At 42.3% G+C, this 16,142-nt stretch overlaps 2 long non-coding RNA genes across 4 annotated transcripts; both read right to left on the bottom strand.

The window, feature by feature from the left end:
• Positions 1 to 3,099: 3,099 nt before the first annotated feature.
• On the bottom strand, positions 3,100 to 5,942 carry LOC134443169 (uncharacterized). The gene is made up of 5 exons (XR_010033583.1): positions 5,419 to 5,942; positions 4,769 to 4,822; positions 4,412 to 4,592; positions 3,875 to 3,970; positions 3,100 to 3,540 (listed from the first exon to the last, which is right to left on the bottom strand). It is a non-coding gene; the product is annotated as an uncharacterized LOC134443169 (long non-coding RNA).
• Positions 5,943 to 8,367: 2,425 nt separating this feature from the next.
• Positions 8,368 to 12,808, bottom strand: LOC134443172 (uncharacterized). 3 transcript variants are annotated; one of them, XR_010033588.1, is made up of 3 exons: positions 12,669 to 12,808; positions 9,002 to 9,092; positions 8,368 to 8,769 (listed from the first exon to the last, which is right to left on the bottom strand). It is a non-coding gene; the product is annotated as an uncharacterized LOC134443172 (long non-coding RNA). The 3 variants fall into 3 exon arrangements; XR_010033587.1 differs by lacking the exon at positions 12,669 to 12,808 and adding an exon at positions 9,708 to 9,846; XR_010033589.1 differs by lacking the exon at positions 12,669 to 12,808 and adding an exon at positions 9,199 to 9,333.
• Between the last annotated feature and the right edge of the window lie 3,334 nt (positions 12,809 to 16,142).

Below are 16,142 nucleotides of genomic sequence, written 5' to 3'. Positions count from 1 at the left end.
GCAGTTGATTTTGTTGCTCTTCTGTTTATTCTGTTGCAAATGCCAGGGCGTTTCACATGGATGGAGGGTGGCACAGTGTAGCCTACTTTTGAAGATAAAATGTCTAGTTCACCAACTGTGAATCACACCATAGCATGTGAGGGGGAAACGATTTACATTTAGCAATAAACCAACCTAGGTAACAGCTCCTGCCTCACTGCCGCGTTTTGTGCTGATAATCAAACACTCACAGACAAGAAGGAAAGTAGGCAAGGGGGCGGGTTGCTTGCAAACATGACCCGTGCATTCAGACAGTATCGAGTAAACCAACGAAACCACTTCTGAGACTCATTGTTGTGCGTGATAGTATTCTCAAACACTTCAGCTACGGTTGTGCAAGGTGTTTCAAATAAAGTCAATTTGTGAGTGCGGAAGCACTCCGAGAAACCATCCCCAGTCAATCGTCCTGTTCCACGTTGATCTCGACTCGCACACCGCGCACTTCAAAAGAACGCAGCTGCACTTGCTAACAGGCTCCACACAACTCACGCATTGCGTAGTCATCATCATAATAAATTAGGGAAATGGAGTCATGTCGTACGCTCAAAAAACAATCTCGCGTCCATAATAACACACACACGGTCTATTCATGTCCACCACCGCACAACCAATCTTCAATGTCAACACCCTGACAAACGGTGACAACAAAAGGCACCACGAAAAAACTTGAGCATGTTCATGTTAAAAGGCTACCCGCAGCATAATAATTAGATGAATCTTACCTTAAAGCAGAATCACAAGTAGGCTGTGTTTTTCATGCAAGCTAGTTCCATTAAAAGCCCGGGGTGGTTGACATGATGAAGACATTTTGTCCCAGTGCAAACTACTTGAAGCTGCTACCCATCTGATGTTGAATATTTCCACAATGCAGCGATTGCAAACGGCTCAGCTGTCTGTCACTTGAACCGTCTTTCTTGCTACTTCTCGGCATTTTTTAAAATAATAAAGACAAAAAGCCAAAGACTGCCATGTTTTCTTTCCGATACGGCTAGAGATTTGAACAAGCCTTGCCTTGCTAGTTGTTGCTATCATAGCTGCCTGTAGGGCAGAAATTGGCTACTACCTGAATTGTAACAATTTTTCATTTTGGGCGCTGTGATTGGCTCACATACTCCCGCCACAGAGTAAAGGCTCTGCTTTTAGTCCCATTGACAAGCTATGTGACAACTTAATACGCATGCGCAAACTTTTACATTGACAGCATTGAAGGCAGGGTAGGCAGAGGAAAAGCGAGCCTTACCGGGCTGCCTGGCTGGCATTCGAAAGCTCTGCTTTCAGCCTGTCTCTGCTACCAGCCGGGACTGCGCGTTGCCACGGCAACCTGCCCAAGCCTGAACGCTTTGCTTCGTGCGATTACTTAGGTTTTTGATCGTTGTCCTGTGTATACTGTACTTTAAACAGCTCATAATTTATGCTGAATCAATGTTATTGTTGTGTAGGCCTATGTGAACTCTGAAGAATATTTTTTTAAACACGTGTTAGTTTTTATTTTTAAGACATTTATCCCAGGGTAGGCACTGCCTACCCTGCCTACCCTGACCGCACGTCTCTGCCTGCTACACCTCTACAAACTGCCCTGAGACATCTGTGCTTAGTCTCCCTCTTTCACTTTCCCATACACTGACGTGTATAGTATAACTGGACTGCGGAGTTCGATAGAACTCCATTCAACGGTTTTGAAGCAACCGCGGCTGATTTTCTTCCGCCCCAAAAATGCGGAAATATAATAATCACCCTGACAACGTTGAGCTACATTGCTGATAGGTCGACATCACCGGCCAATCCACAAACAGACACTTCAAGACATGTCCCGCCCCTCCCATCCGAATATGACATGGCGTCCCCAGCAGAAATATTGAACCCTGTTTTCAGCTGTGGAATTGGTCGACACAGAAACACTTGATTGTCATAAAAACACCAACACAAGTTCAAATGGAACTGGTGATCGGTAAGTATGGCAAATATACCATGCTATTAATAAAATGATACTTTGGGATAACGAAACCTTGAAGAGCTTGTTATGATGACCATAATAATTTTAGCTTAGCATCTAACGTGAGCCAGCCGAGTGGCGTAAGACCTAGCTTACTATAAGTTACTTCACCACGTTGTAGCCGCAATTAAAGATAAATGGGAAGTTAGGCTACAAACTTAGCTACAAACAGATGTGTCTTTGGGGTCGGCGTACCGTTTGGCAAAACATAATCCATGTCAGCAATACTCAGTATCAACATTGCATTTGTATGAGAGCTCAGAATGCTCCATTTTTCATGTTGTACATCTGCGTAAAATATTGTTTGGTTTGTGTCTGCCACACCAAGTTAATCCTCTACGGACATTTGTAAATAACTTTGAATGTTTGGGCATCAAATGACATGCAAAACCTTTCCGTTTGACAGACAAACCATGGACGCTGAAGAAAGGCTCCTCGACGCCAAGCTGTCATCCGGAAGATTGAAGATGAAGATTGCCGTGTCGAGCAGTCATCATGACCATTTTTTTTGCTGATCCCCCCAGTTTTTGAAAAGATTCATAATACAAAGCTTCTCTTATTTATATCACTCTTAGAAGTAGACGGTATGGTAAACAAACCAAAGTTAACACCTTTCAGTTAGTAAGACATAGCTGGCCTAGTAGGCTATGACTAACCATCTGGGTGTTTTGTATGCTTAACATCAAGATTAAAATGAAATATTCACCCTTATGTTCTGCTTTTTAAACTTGCAAATCATGGAGTGGGCATTCTTCCCCAAGCTTGTAAGAAATGCATTACTTCAATCACACAGTGTCTCCCAACTTCTTTTTTGTCTCATGTACCCCCTAAGCATTTTTGTCATACCATGAGTACCCCTCCCTCATGCTCTAGTCTACTGTATATCTTCCTCTATCCCAGTGGTTCCCAACCTTTTTCTTCAGGGACCCATATTTTTACCATTGTAAGCTTTGGTGACCCAATCGTGCCAGCGCCCACGCGAGAGGGAGTCCCAGGCGAGAGGGAGTCCTGCGGAAACTCATTAGAAAATTGTATTCCTCAATTTGTCTTCAGTCAAATATAGAATGACTTTGATGTGTCGCTTATATTTTGTTGCCTCTATGCATATATCAGTTTAAAAGCTTTACTTTGTCATATATTCAACATGGGCTATATGGTATTAAAACGAAACCCCTTAAAATCAAGAGGGCTTCGCGACCCACTGTGGATCTTTGGCGACCCATAGGTTGGGTCCTGACCCATAGGTTAGGAACCACTGCTCTATCCCAATATGATTATGCTCCATACATTTCTTTTTATTGATACCTGCCAATGCATGTACCACCTGCATTGTGTTGTAACAATAGTGTGTTAACCAATATTACAAATTAAACAAAATGTGCGGGCTGCTGTATATAAGCATTTATTAACTGTGTTTCATAATTGCAATGGTTTTTGAAGCTGGTTCTGCACATCGGATCCTCTGTGGTGGTAGGATGCAGGCAGCAGCGTACTGTGCACATCTTCAGCTGTAACGATAAATACATTAATTATTTAAAAAAAAATAATGTAACATGAACATAATTGAGGCATATCACTGGTATATATAGAGTAACTATAACATTTCAGTGTAGTAAAAATGTCTACATTTGTTTAAAAAGGAAAAACCCATGAACATCCTTCTCAAAAAAGTTTTGGGTGCAGGACTAACAAAGTCAAATGACAACTGAAAATTAAGTCTGCTCACCAAGCTCCTGTTTTACTTATTTAATGTGATGAGCTTGAAGTGCAGACTTCATTTTCAGTTTTCAAATGTTTTTATTGTCCCATTAAATCTGCAGAAATATGGGGGTGTAGACTCACTTGTGTAATACACTATAGATGTAAACAGAGACGTTGTCCAAGTCCTTGGTCATGTGATACCTGCTGCAGTGTACTCCACGTCTTCAGACACCTCCGCTGTAAATAAAATAATGGCATATGAAGTGTGATGAGAATACGTCACTGTTTGGTACACCAACAACTTAACATACTTATGTCGTTTACATTATTTACCTCAACATTAAGTAGCTGAACTTGTATTAGTGTCAGGTTCATGGGAAGAAAACACAATAGATAAGGAGATGGGCTGCTCGTGTTTCAAAGCATGCTACCTAATCAGTGAAAATCATGGGGTGGTAGTTTCATGGTGTGGGCATGCATATCCTTCAATAGAATTGGTACCCTTGTAATTATTGAAGATAGTGGCTACTGACAAACGCTGAGAGTTTACTACGCTTGATCTATACTTTTATCCAGTCCAATTACTTTTTGTCCCTTCAAATTGGGAGGCACATGTAAAAATAAGTGAAAGTCGCTTTGGATGCAAGCATTGGCTGAGTGTAGTGTAATGTTACATACCGGGTACTATATAGTATCATAGATGGCAGCAGGCTGGTCAGGTCCTCAGTTGTGCACTGGCAACAGTGGCTGGTCCTTGTCAGGTGTGTTTATGGGGCCTCTTCTCAGGTCAGAGAGCCAAATCCTTAATGATGTTGACTATGGTGAGACCTGCTGGCGTGTACTGTACATTTTCAGACATCTGTAAAGAAAATGATGACAAACGAAGGGTGATGAGAACAACATATATTTCATTACTATGTTATTACTAATATATAAACACATGCAGAGTAAGCAGATGATGGTGTTAGCCTTACATTGGAAGGTCTCTGGTCTTAACTCAAGCGCATACTTTAGGGATTTGAAACTTAGGCCTACCTGACAGTGAGTCCTGGCTGTGTTTTCCAGGTGAAGTGTGGTTTGTTGTTTTGCCTACAGAATGAAACCATGTCACATGAGGATGGGGAAAGGATGTTTACTACACAATGCACTCGTCAGTAGGCCTGCAATCGTCAACATTACTGACAGTTTGCATTACACTATGCACTCGTCACTCAGTACAGTCAACATTAATGACGCCATTTGCATACTGAAAACGAACGTACCAATGACCAGCATTTCATCACCAACTAGCAACTTGGCAACACAGAAACAAACAATATTTGACAGTTTTTGACGGAGGAACACAGCTAGACTAGGTTGCTTTTCCGATGTGGCTGGCCAGCATAGTGCCAGAATGGTAGTGAAATGTTTACAGCATCGTGAATGAATATGTAAGGACTTGGCTACGGTACGGAAGGAGGGAATCCATACACCTGATGCACGCCAAACAGACACATTTTGCTTTCAAAAGCAAAGGCATTCAGATTACAATTAAGTTACTTGACAAACCGACAGATCATCAAACACTGAAAGATCAGCATGCTGCCTTTGGCTAATAACAAGCTAGCACTGTCGTACGTGTTTGTTAAACAAAGCTCAGTCATTTTGGTCAATCAGCCACGTATACAAGCTTTTATTTTACTTACCAAAACCGCAGAGGTCCTTACAGAATACGGAGAAGTACATCCAAAAGTACAACAAAGCATATTTGTGGGGAAAGTGTACCAAAATTAAATAACCCATCGCAGTGATGAAGCTGTTGAAAGCAGAGCTGGTTGAAAGTAATGCAGCAGGGAGGGAGGGGGCTTCCCCTGGAGACGCCGCGAGACTCGCCCTTCTCCTTGACAACGGCCTGCCTGTCAATCAAAACAATAATTCTAAAGAATGGCAACTGCCAATCAACCCAAATAGCCATGCTCATTGGTCATTTAAACTATTTTAATAGCTTTCTTAAATAAAGGGTCAGCCCGAAAAAAATATCTGGGTTGTTTGGGAGGGAGGGGAGACTACCGTTTTAACGAAACAGGGCCGACTCGGCAAGAATTGCCTAGGAATTATATGGCTTCAAGTCCACCATAGAGATACATGGAAAAAGGCGCTCTACTTCCTTCTTCCGCCCCAAAATCGTCCCATGTCCCGCCCCCAGCCGTTGCTTCACAACGCATCGAACATCCGCAGTCTAGTTATAATAGAAGTCTGTGTTCCCATAGAATAACTCTCACACGCATATCCATGGAGAGAGAGAGAGAGAGAGAGAGAGAGAGAGAGAGAGAGAGAGAAAGAGAGAGAGAGAGAGAGAGAGAGAGAGAGAGAGATGCCCTCCACTGGGGGGAGATGCTTGATCAGCTCCAGACTGTACCAGGCACCATGTGTCATGCTGGGTGGACCAGACTGTACCAGGCACCATGTGTCATGCTGGGTGGCCCAGACTGTACCAGGCACCATGTGTCATGCTGGGTGGACCCAGGGCCGGTTCTGGCTTATTTGGCGCCCTAGGCGAGTTTGAGTTCTGCCCCGCCCCCCCCCCCCCCCCCCCCCCCCCGCCAAACCTTTGAAAGAAAAAAAGGCCTCTTTTTTTATACCTTACAGAACAAAAGAGTAATACCGGTAGTAAGCTTAACTAAATAGCATCAAGAACAATAATTGTTTTGCATCAAATGGATTTCTGGTTCTTTTTGACAGGCAACCAACACATCAGATTGAGTCGCATGAAAGTAGCTTCACTGTGTGGTGTGTTGGATGTGATGGTGGTGGTGCCCCCAACCCCAGATGAGAGGGAGGTTATCAATGTGTTTGAATTGTAATATGGAATTGAAATGCCAGGAAAGTGATAGGCCTACAGTACATTTGCATGTAAAATGCATGTGTAGACAATAGGCCTACCAAGGAGGTCTGCATTGATAGCCTATCTACACTAGGCCTACCTACAGCATCACAAAGCATGTCAGCATAACAATTTTAATAAGCTACACATTTGTGCTGTCTATGATTCCGAACCAATTTCATTTCTGGACTGGAAATAGTGGTGCATTTGTGAGTAGGAGAATGAGAAGGGGGCTATCTATGTGTTTGAACTGGAGGGACAGGGTGAGATAAAGGGAGAATAATATACAAAATATAGTAAATAGCCTCACTTGTCTGCAATACTACATCACTCAGCATGTCATTCTGGTCTGGAAACAATGTTTTTTTAAGATTACAACAAGCAGGTAATTCATTCAAGTGGATGGAAGGACATATGGCAGCTAAAATTGTTTTAAACATTGCACCAGTCTTACTTTACATTGCTTGGATTTCATTGCTTGGCATACTTGGCTAATGTTAGCATGCTAACTAGCGATTTCTCAGATCAAAAACAAAGCTCTTTTTCCCTCTAATTCCAAACAGTAGCCTCATAACTATTAGGCTTTCCATAATCACAAACGGTTGCTGATTGAATCACACAATTCCAAAACAACCTCTGCAACTCCTGCATCATGCAATGACTGGTTTAATGAGAACATAACAATTCTCCACCCAGCAGAGCAGCACTGTTCTGTCTGCACTTCCCTCTGTCTCTGGAGTGAGTCTCCAAATTCAAAATAGATCGCACGCTGTCACTCGTCCCGCCCCCTTTCTCAGGACTGTCTGTTTATTGGTTCACAGACTTCCCAGAGACCAGAGCCATTGATAACAGAGTTACGCCTACCTTTGATCTCGGCGGGAAAGTCACCTAGTGGCTGTGTAGACACGCTTCTGGACACGCTAAAGTTCTAAACAAACAGAGAGCCGTCATTGACTTCTACTGAGCAGAATAAGCCTTTCTACGGTAAGCATTGAATAAATATGCACACAAACGGGATCCATCCCATTTTTTTAGGTAATTCGTCTAGTACATCTAGGTGATATAAAATACTGTGTTGTTTACACGCTACTGTCGTAGAACTGGTGTGTTTTTATCACGTTTTGAGGGAAATCACCATTAGCTTAGCCAGGAGCCCGCCACTTACCTATGAGATGCTAACTTTCTTGGTAGCTTTTGACTGTAATCGCAAAAGCGTTGTGTTCATTATTTACACTACAAATATTAATTCGTTAAAAACTAATCACATACACTTGTATGTCTATAGATCTCTAGCAGTGAGACGCAGGCCAGCTTTAGCCTTTATGAGGCTGCATCAGACCTGCCAAAAACATGCATCGTTGCATGCAGGCAGAGTGAAGAGGATCAGGGCAGAGACGTGTAGTCCCTACACACGACTCTGAATCAGTGGCATGGAGCAGGGCCATGGATCTGTCATGTGGACTAAATAAATTATAATTAAAAAAAGACAACAACTGTATAACCAGTACTTGAGTGGGTCAATTATTTTTTTTTAAAAATGTATTTATGTATGTTTTGAACACAGAAATACACTGGATGCTCACTGCTATGGTGCCAAGTTAGACAATAACCTAGTGTGAATATGCATTTTTAATACTGTATACCTATTGTTATTAACTGTGTGAAGGCATAGCATAATGGTAGAACATCATACAGACACTTGGAATGCTTTGTAAGCATCAAACTGTTGACAGAGCACGACACGCATGAAGAATTCACATAGGCCTAAGAGTAAGGTTTGAGGTTTCTTTTTGCTCAGCGTAACAGTAATACAACAACAAAACTGTACACTTCATAGTTGCAAAACTGAGCTAATGGAACATATTTACAGCAATGCAAGTGATAATGATAAAAAACAAGAAACAGATAGAGCAGTCCAGTTTTGGGTGCAAAACACAGGTAGTGTAACAGATGTAAAGAAACTGGCCATAATACAAACGAAACATCTGGAGTTGTTTTGGAATGGTGATGTGGGAGAAGAAATGGAGCCTATGCAATCCTACAGAGTGTGGAAGGCCAAAACAGGACACAGGCTTGTCAAGTGATCCGGTTTCTGTAGTACCGAGTAGTAGTAGTCTGTAGTATGGAGCCTCTGCAGGTGTCATGCAACTCACAGCACTCCTGAGTGTTGTGCCTGTCAACAACACAGACATGCAGCGGTCATACTCAACGTGTAACATTGAAATAGACAGAAAATTAAAACTGTAAAAGGGGTCTATGCTGCTGTATATGAACAACAAATATCATTATCAGTGAATATGGTACACCTGGAGCAATTAAGTGAAGAACCAGATGAAGGTGGGAGACAAGCTGTATGAAGACGAGCAATGAAATGAAGAATCACATTGTAATAACAATATACACACCATGACTGTGAAGGTGGAAGACAAGGTGTATGAAGAAGGGCCGGAAATCTGTTCAGGGGTCATCAGTCAATGATGAGTGAATATGACACAGCTGGAGCAATGAAATAAAGAAACACATGAAGTTAGGAAGGGCACTGACAATCTGTTCAGGGGTCATCAGTGAAGTAAAGAATCACATAGTAATAATAACAACACACCAAGCAGTGAATGTGGGGAGGGGGCAAGCTGTATGAAGAAGGGCCGGATATCTGTGAATGATGAGTGAACATGACACATCTGGAGCAATGAAATAAAGAAACACATTGTTACAATATACACACCAAGCTGTGAGTGTGGGGGCAAGCTGTATAAGGAAGAGCAATGACAAAGAAACACATGAAGTTGGGAAGGGCACTGACAATCTGTTCAGGGGTCATCAGTCAATGATGAGTGGATATGACACACCTGGAGCAATGAAATAAAGAATCACATGAAGTTAGGAAGGGCACTGACAATCTGTTCAGGGGTCATCAGTCAATGATGAGTGAATATGACACACCTGGAGCAATGAAATAAAGAAACACATGAAGTTCAGGGGTCATCAGTGAAGTGAGGAATCACATAGTAATAATAGCAACACACCAAGCTGTGAATGTGGGGAGGGGGGCAAGCTGTATGAAGACGAGCAATGAAATGAAGAATCACATTGTAATAACAATATACACACCATGACTGTGAAGGTGGAAGACAAGCTGTATGAAGAAGGGCCGGAAATCTGTTCAGGGGTCATCAGTCAATGATGAGTGAATATGACACACCTGGAGCAATGAAATAAAGAAACACATGAAGTTCAGGGGTCATCAGTGAAGTAAGGAATCACATAGTAATAATAACAACACACCAAGCTGTGAATGTGGGGAGGGGGCAAGCTGTATGAAGAAGGGCCGGATATCTGTGAATGATGAGTGAATATGACACACCTGGAGCAATGAAATAAAGAAACACATTGTTATATACACACCAAGCGGTGAATGTGGGGGCAAGCTGTATGAGGAAGAGCAATGAAATAAAGAAACACATGAAGTTGGGAAGGGCACCGACAATCTGTTCAGGGGTCATCAGTCAATGATGAGTGAATATGACACACCTGGAGCAATGAAATAAAGAATCACATGAAGTTAGGAAGGGCACTGACAATCTGTTCAGGGGTCATCAGTGAAGTAAAGAATCACATAGTAATAATAACAACACACCAAGCGGTGAATGTGGGGGCAAGCTGTATGAGGAAGAGCAATGACATAAAGAAACACATGAAGTTGGGAAGGGCACTGACAATCTGTTCAGGGGTCATCAGTCAATGATGAGTGAATATGACACCTGGAGCAATGAAATAAAGAATCACATGAAGTTAGGAAGGGCACTGACAATCTGTTCAGGGGTCATCAGTCAATGATGAGTGAATATGACACACCTGGAGCAATGAAATAAAGAATCACATGAAGTTAGGAAGGGCACTGACAATCTGTTCAGGGGTCATCAGTCAATGATGAGTGAATATGACACACCTGGAGCAATGAAATAAAGAATCACATGAAGTTAGGAAGGGCACTGACAATCTGTTCAGGGGTCATCAGTCAATGATGAGTGAATATGACACACCTGGAGCAATGAAATAAAGAAACACATGAAGTTCTGGGGTAATCAGTGAAGTAAAGAATGACATAGTAATAATAACAACACACCAAGCTGTGAATGTGGGGAGGGGGGCAAGCTGCATGAAGACGAGCAATGAAATGAAGAATCACATTGTAATAACAATATACACACCATGACTGTGAAGGTGGAAGACAAGCTGTATGAAGAAGGGCCGGAAATCTGTTCAGGGGTCATCAGTCAATGATGAGTGAATATGACACACCTGGAGCAATGAAATAAAGAAACACATGAAGTTCAGGGGTCATCAGTGAAGTAAGGAATCACATAGTAATGATAGCAACACACCAAGCTGTGAATGTGGGGAGGGGGGCAAGCTGTATGAAGAAGGGCCGGATATCTGTGAATGATGAGTGAACATGACACACCTGGAGCAATGAAATAAAGAAACACATTGTTATAATATACACACCAAGCTGTGAGTGTGGGGGCAAGCTGTATGAGGAAGAGCAATGAAATAAAGAAACACATGAAGTTGGGAAGGGCACTGACAATCTGTTCAGGGGTCATCAGTGAAGTAAAGAATCACATAGTAATAATAACAACACACCAAGCGGTGAATGTGGGGGCAAGCTGTATGAGGAAGAGCAATGACATAAAGAAACACATGAAGTTGGGAAGGGCACTGACAATTTTCTCTTCTCAAAAAAACAAACAAAAAAAAACAAACACAAAAAAAACCTCAAGACACAGCATGAACATGTCAAACAGGGAGAATAAACCGTTGACAAATTGTCAATGTGTTTTTGTCTTTATTTTCTTCTAGTCATGACTAGGGGTATAAATCAGAGCATTCATGCCGATTTGATTTGAAAAACGATTTCTTCAGCAACGATTCGGTTATGATTGATATTTAGGAATGTCCTACAATGCAATTCAATGGTTACTTTCTCTGTTAAACACCTGCCTATAAATGAATGCCAAATATGCCTTCACACTTCCCTACATTACTACATTACATATTACTTGAACCTCAATTGCTTTGAAATAAATATTACAGTTGTGCCTTCAATACCTCATCAGCTGTCATGGAGTTTGGACCTACACATATGAACTACAAACATATAGTACCAGACTATTCACATATACTGGTATATATGTCGTGTCAATTTCAATACAATAATTACCTTAGATTCACAAGGCATCTTACGCATCTTACTGTGTCCCACATGGTAGTAATGACAACAATAGGTACAGCCAGCAGTGTATGCCGAACCAAAGTCCCTAATCAAACACACAAAACAGATGAGTGATAGAGGAGTGATAGACTGGCAGACAAAAAAAATAGACATTAATCCACCACTCATTCAAATCAATCAGAAACTATTTGATTTCACAGAGCTAAAAGGAGAAATACAGGTATACGGCGCATTGTCAATGCGGTGCACATCTGGCTACGGACTGTGCATAGTAGTTCGACTAGCCAACTTCAAAACTGTTCAGCAAACTGTTCAGCAACTGTTCAGCAAACATCCATGGTTTACTCAACAGAAATATATATTTCTCGGTTTCTGAAATACCTGGGGTCATCAACTTCAGTACTTTAATATTCGGGACTCAATTGTAATTTTTGTAGCTAGCCAACACATCCACACGTAAATGCTTACTCGCTACGCTAACCACATGCAGCTACATGCATTCAAATAGCTGGGAAGATCAAACCACGAATGTACACGGGTAATATGGCGTTATATGAATGTGGGAAGTAGAAAACACAGTCGTTTATGATACAGATAGTAGCGCATTGTATAGGATTGTAACGTAGCCACTTGTGAAGTTGGACCGGAGCCAAGCCGCTATGCTAACTTAAGCTACCAGAAGTGGTTATTCATTCCTAAACAGCGTTCGTCTTTAACATCGACATCGCAATTTTCATGCAAACCACATGCAATTACATAATTGAAGGCTATACTTTAGACAACGGATACTGAAACACAGAAAACATTTCGATTTGTTCTCCCATTTATCAACTTACCGAGAAAGGTGTCGACAGTCAAACGAAAGTCTACGGGGCCCACTTCCGGATATGGAACTTCTTGAAGTCTACAGGGAGGAGCCATGACACGGAAAATAGACCCCGCCCCTTGCCCACGTATGCCAATGGGATATACACAACTCTTTTCCTATTCATGACTCTGCCAGAGACAGTTGAAAGCGATATTACTATTGGCTGAGGGGCGTTTTGCTGTGAGGAGCGCTTTCACCACGGTTTGTTGATTGCGACTTCATAAAAAACCTCCATATCGCAAAATTACGCATCGGAGAGCGCCATTTCGGCGCTCCTTCTTCACATGGCGCTCTAGGCGACCGCCTAGCCGGCCTATGCTTAAAACCGGCCCTGATTTTTAGACTTGTCATTGTTTTTCTCTTTACAATGGTGAAATCTGCCATTCGGGCCTGGGCTTGCCATACATTACACAGTGACAATGACAATATAGACATGATATCTTTTCTTTGAACCATAGAGCTTTGTAATGTTTTTTGTTTTTCTTTTCAGTAATGGGATACTCTCTATGTATTTAACATTTTTAAGACTGCCACTGGCAGCTTTCTATTGTTGTGGTTGTTTGCATGTACCTTGCAGCTCTGCAGGAGCAGACTCCGCCTACGTCACCTTGAGTCAATCAGCTGATTGATTAGTGTGTTTGAGACTCTTGTGTGCTACACTGCTTGATTCACCTTGTGCCCTGATGAAGGCCCTGTAGCGGCCGAAACATGTTGGCAGTGGCAGTATTTTTAATTATTTAAGTTCAAACATGAACTAGCCTTTATAATAAAGCGGTTTTATCTAAGAAGAGTGCCTTGGCGTCCTGCCCTTTTTTTTGACATTACACAGTATGTTGGTTTTATTTCTAGCTTTGTTTTTAAATAAGTACCTAGAGCGTTTAATCGAGGCCTCAAAATCTTATAAAGGATGACATGGTTTAACAATTACAGACATTAAAAAAAAAACTTCTTGATCTTGTCCTTCATAAAATTCATTTCAAATGTATAGTTACATTTACCATGATATAGGCCCACTTCCATTCTACACGAGTTCTTTATCAAATTAAGTTGTAAAAACAATTTGTCTATAATTCTCTAAAAAGTCATGATAGTAATGCCTCCTTTTTGAAATCTCGTGGGAACTCTCGAACATCTGGCAGTAGTGCTGTTCTATTCTGGGACTAGTAGGCCCACTCAAGCCTGGCAATGCAAATACTAGTTTCCCCCACAGAGTGCACTGTTTCCTGGGTTACACCTAAACTGCCCTGAGACATCTGTGCTTAGTCACACTGTTTCACTTTCCCACAGGTTGACTCCACATGCACCCATGCATGCACACATGTACTCATATACACTACAGGTACACATGCACGTATGCACACAAGCACACAGTGTCCTGTCTAAAAGCTCCCTCTAATGTAAATGTTCTGATCACCCCCTTGCCAGCAGGTGAGTTAAAGTTTAATCTGTTTCAAGGGACCTGCCGTGGCTCTGGCGGTAGGGCACTGGGCTGCTACGCTGGCGACCCGGGTTTGAGTCCGGCCAAGGTCCTTTGCCGACCCTTTCCCGTCTCTCTCTCCCCACTCATTTACTGTCCCTCTCACAACTGTCCTCTCAAATAATAAAGGCATGAAAAGCCCAAAAAAATATTTCAGGAATACATTTTCTTTCCAGTATTGTTTCATAGATTAACTTCATAACAGGTGTATACTCTATATTTCTCCATATGTTGCATATTGCTGATTATTTCCTCTTCCCTGGCACCTCCATGGTTGTACAAGTGCAGGGCCCACACAAGAGGTGGCATGTTATTCCTGATACCCTCCACTAGGGGGAGATGCTTGATCAGGACCAGACTGTACCAGGCGCCATGTGTCATGCTGGGTGGACCAGACTCCTCTGAGGCACGATGGCTTCATGTGATCAGTCCTTCATTTGATGGATGTCTGTTTTAAAGGTGATGATACAGCTAATATTACCCAAAGACGTCATATCTTTTGTGATATGATTCATTTTTGACATCTTCCCCTTTGTGCATAGTTATAGAGTTAACTTGTCCACATTTCACAGCACATTGTGCAAATTATATAACTGTATACAGTAGAAAAAAATAAAATAAAATGTATTCACTCATTCTCTCTACTCCAATTTCCCATGTTCCCCAAATCCAGAGAGTGGGGCTCTAACTAGTAGCCTCTGTATCCCCACTGTCTCCAGAGAGCCAATAGGAAGCTGCCTGCCTTTATCTGCACATGTAGCAGAGAGAAGCAACACGTCAGTGGAACACAGTCATTGGGAGTGGCCTACCACAGCTGCCAAGGAGAGGGATATAGATGATATTTTATTTAGTTATGTTGAAGGACACTTACTTATCTGCCTGTGTTGGGGGTAAGGAGTAATCTGACTCTCACCAGATGAACGTAGTGGGATTACATTCATTTGATGAGAGTCATGTTAGGTAAAGACAGCCTGGAGTTATCATAACAATAGGGGTTTGGGGAGCTGTAATAGTAGGGTTTGTGCTTTGACATGTATTCCTCTCTCTGCTGCTCCAAATGAGTCCATCCTCCACACTGCTGTCCTGGGATCAGCACTGCCCCCTTTGGCTCCTCTTGGTTGTGTCCACTCTACTCCACCTGCCCTCTCTCTTCTGCTGCTGTCCATGGTGCAGAAGCTGCTGCAGCTCACTCGCGCTGCTTTCACTCTATTGGGCCTACATTACATTACATTACATTACATTACATTATATTGCACTTAGCTGATGCTTTAAACCAGACTCCAGAGTGACTTACGTCACCATCCACATCACTGTTGCGTTCACTCTCTATATTACAATACATTACATTACATTTCATTACATGACAGTTAGCTGACGCTTTTATCAAAAGCGACTTAGTTATTTACAGGTTGTTACTGGGATTACATTCATTTGAGGAGAGTCAGGTTAGGTAAAGACAGCCTGGAGTTATCATAACAATAGGGGTTTGGGGAGCTGTAATAGTAGGGTTTGTGCTTTGACATGTATTCCTCTCTCTCTCTGCTGCTCCAAATGAGTCCATCCTCCACACTGCTGTCCTGGGATCAAACTTTTCCACGAGACTATGCACTGAAGACCTCAGTGGACTGTGTGCACTGAAGACCTCTGACCGTCGCCGGTGCACTGACACAAGTGTGTGGAATGAGACACAGGGTTGTAATTCAGGCCGATCAGGATGGTGCCGGCCCGGTGCCAGTTCCCACAACAGTTACATTTGAAACTAGAAGCACTCAGAGAGCGCAGACCTCCGCCAAGGAACCGGCTCGACTACCCTAAATCTTTCTGCCTTCTTTTTGTGGTGTCCCCGCAATTCAATTTCTGGTCACTAGGGGCGTCTAGATATATAGGCCAGCAATGGTGAAGAATCTTTTAAAAAGTCCAGGTTCCGGTTCGTGATCCGGATAACCACCAGAATTTGATCACTTG

This window comes from Engraulis encrasicolus, unplaced genomic scaffold (assembly GCF_034702125.1).
Source record: "Engraulis encrasicolus isolate BLACKSEA-1 unplaced genomic scaffold, IST_EnEncr_1.0 scaffold_28_np1212, whole genome shotgun sequence".
Taxonomy (NCBI): Eukaryota; Metazoa; Chordata; class Actinopteri; order Clupeiformes; family Engraulidae; genus Engraulis; species Engraulis encrasicolus.
Note: the sequence above shows the minus strand (reverse complement) of the source record. Positions and strands in the feature narration are given on the sequence as shown.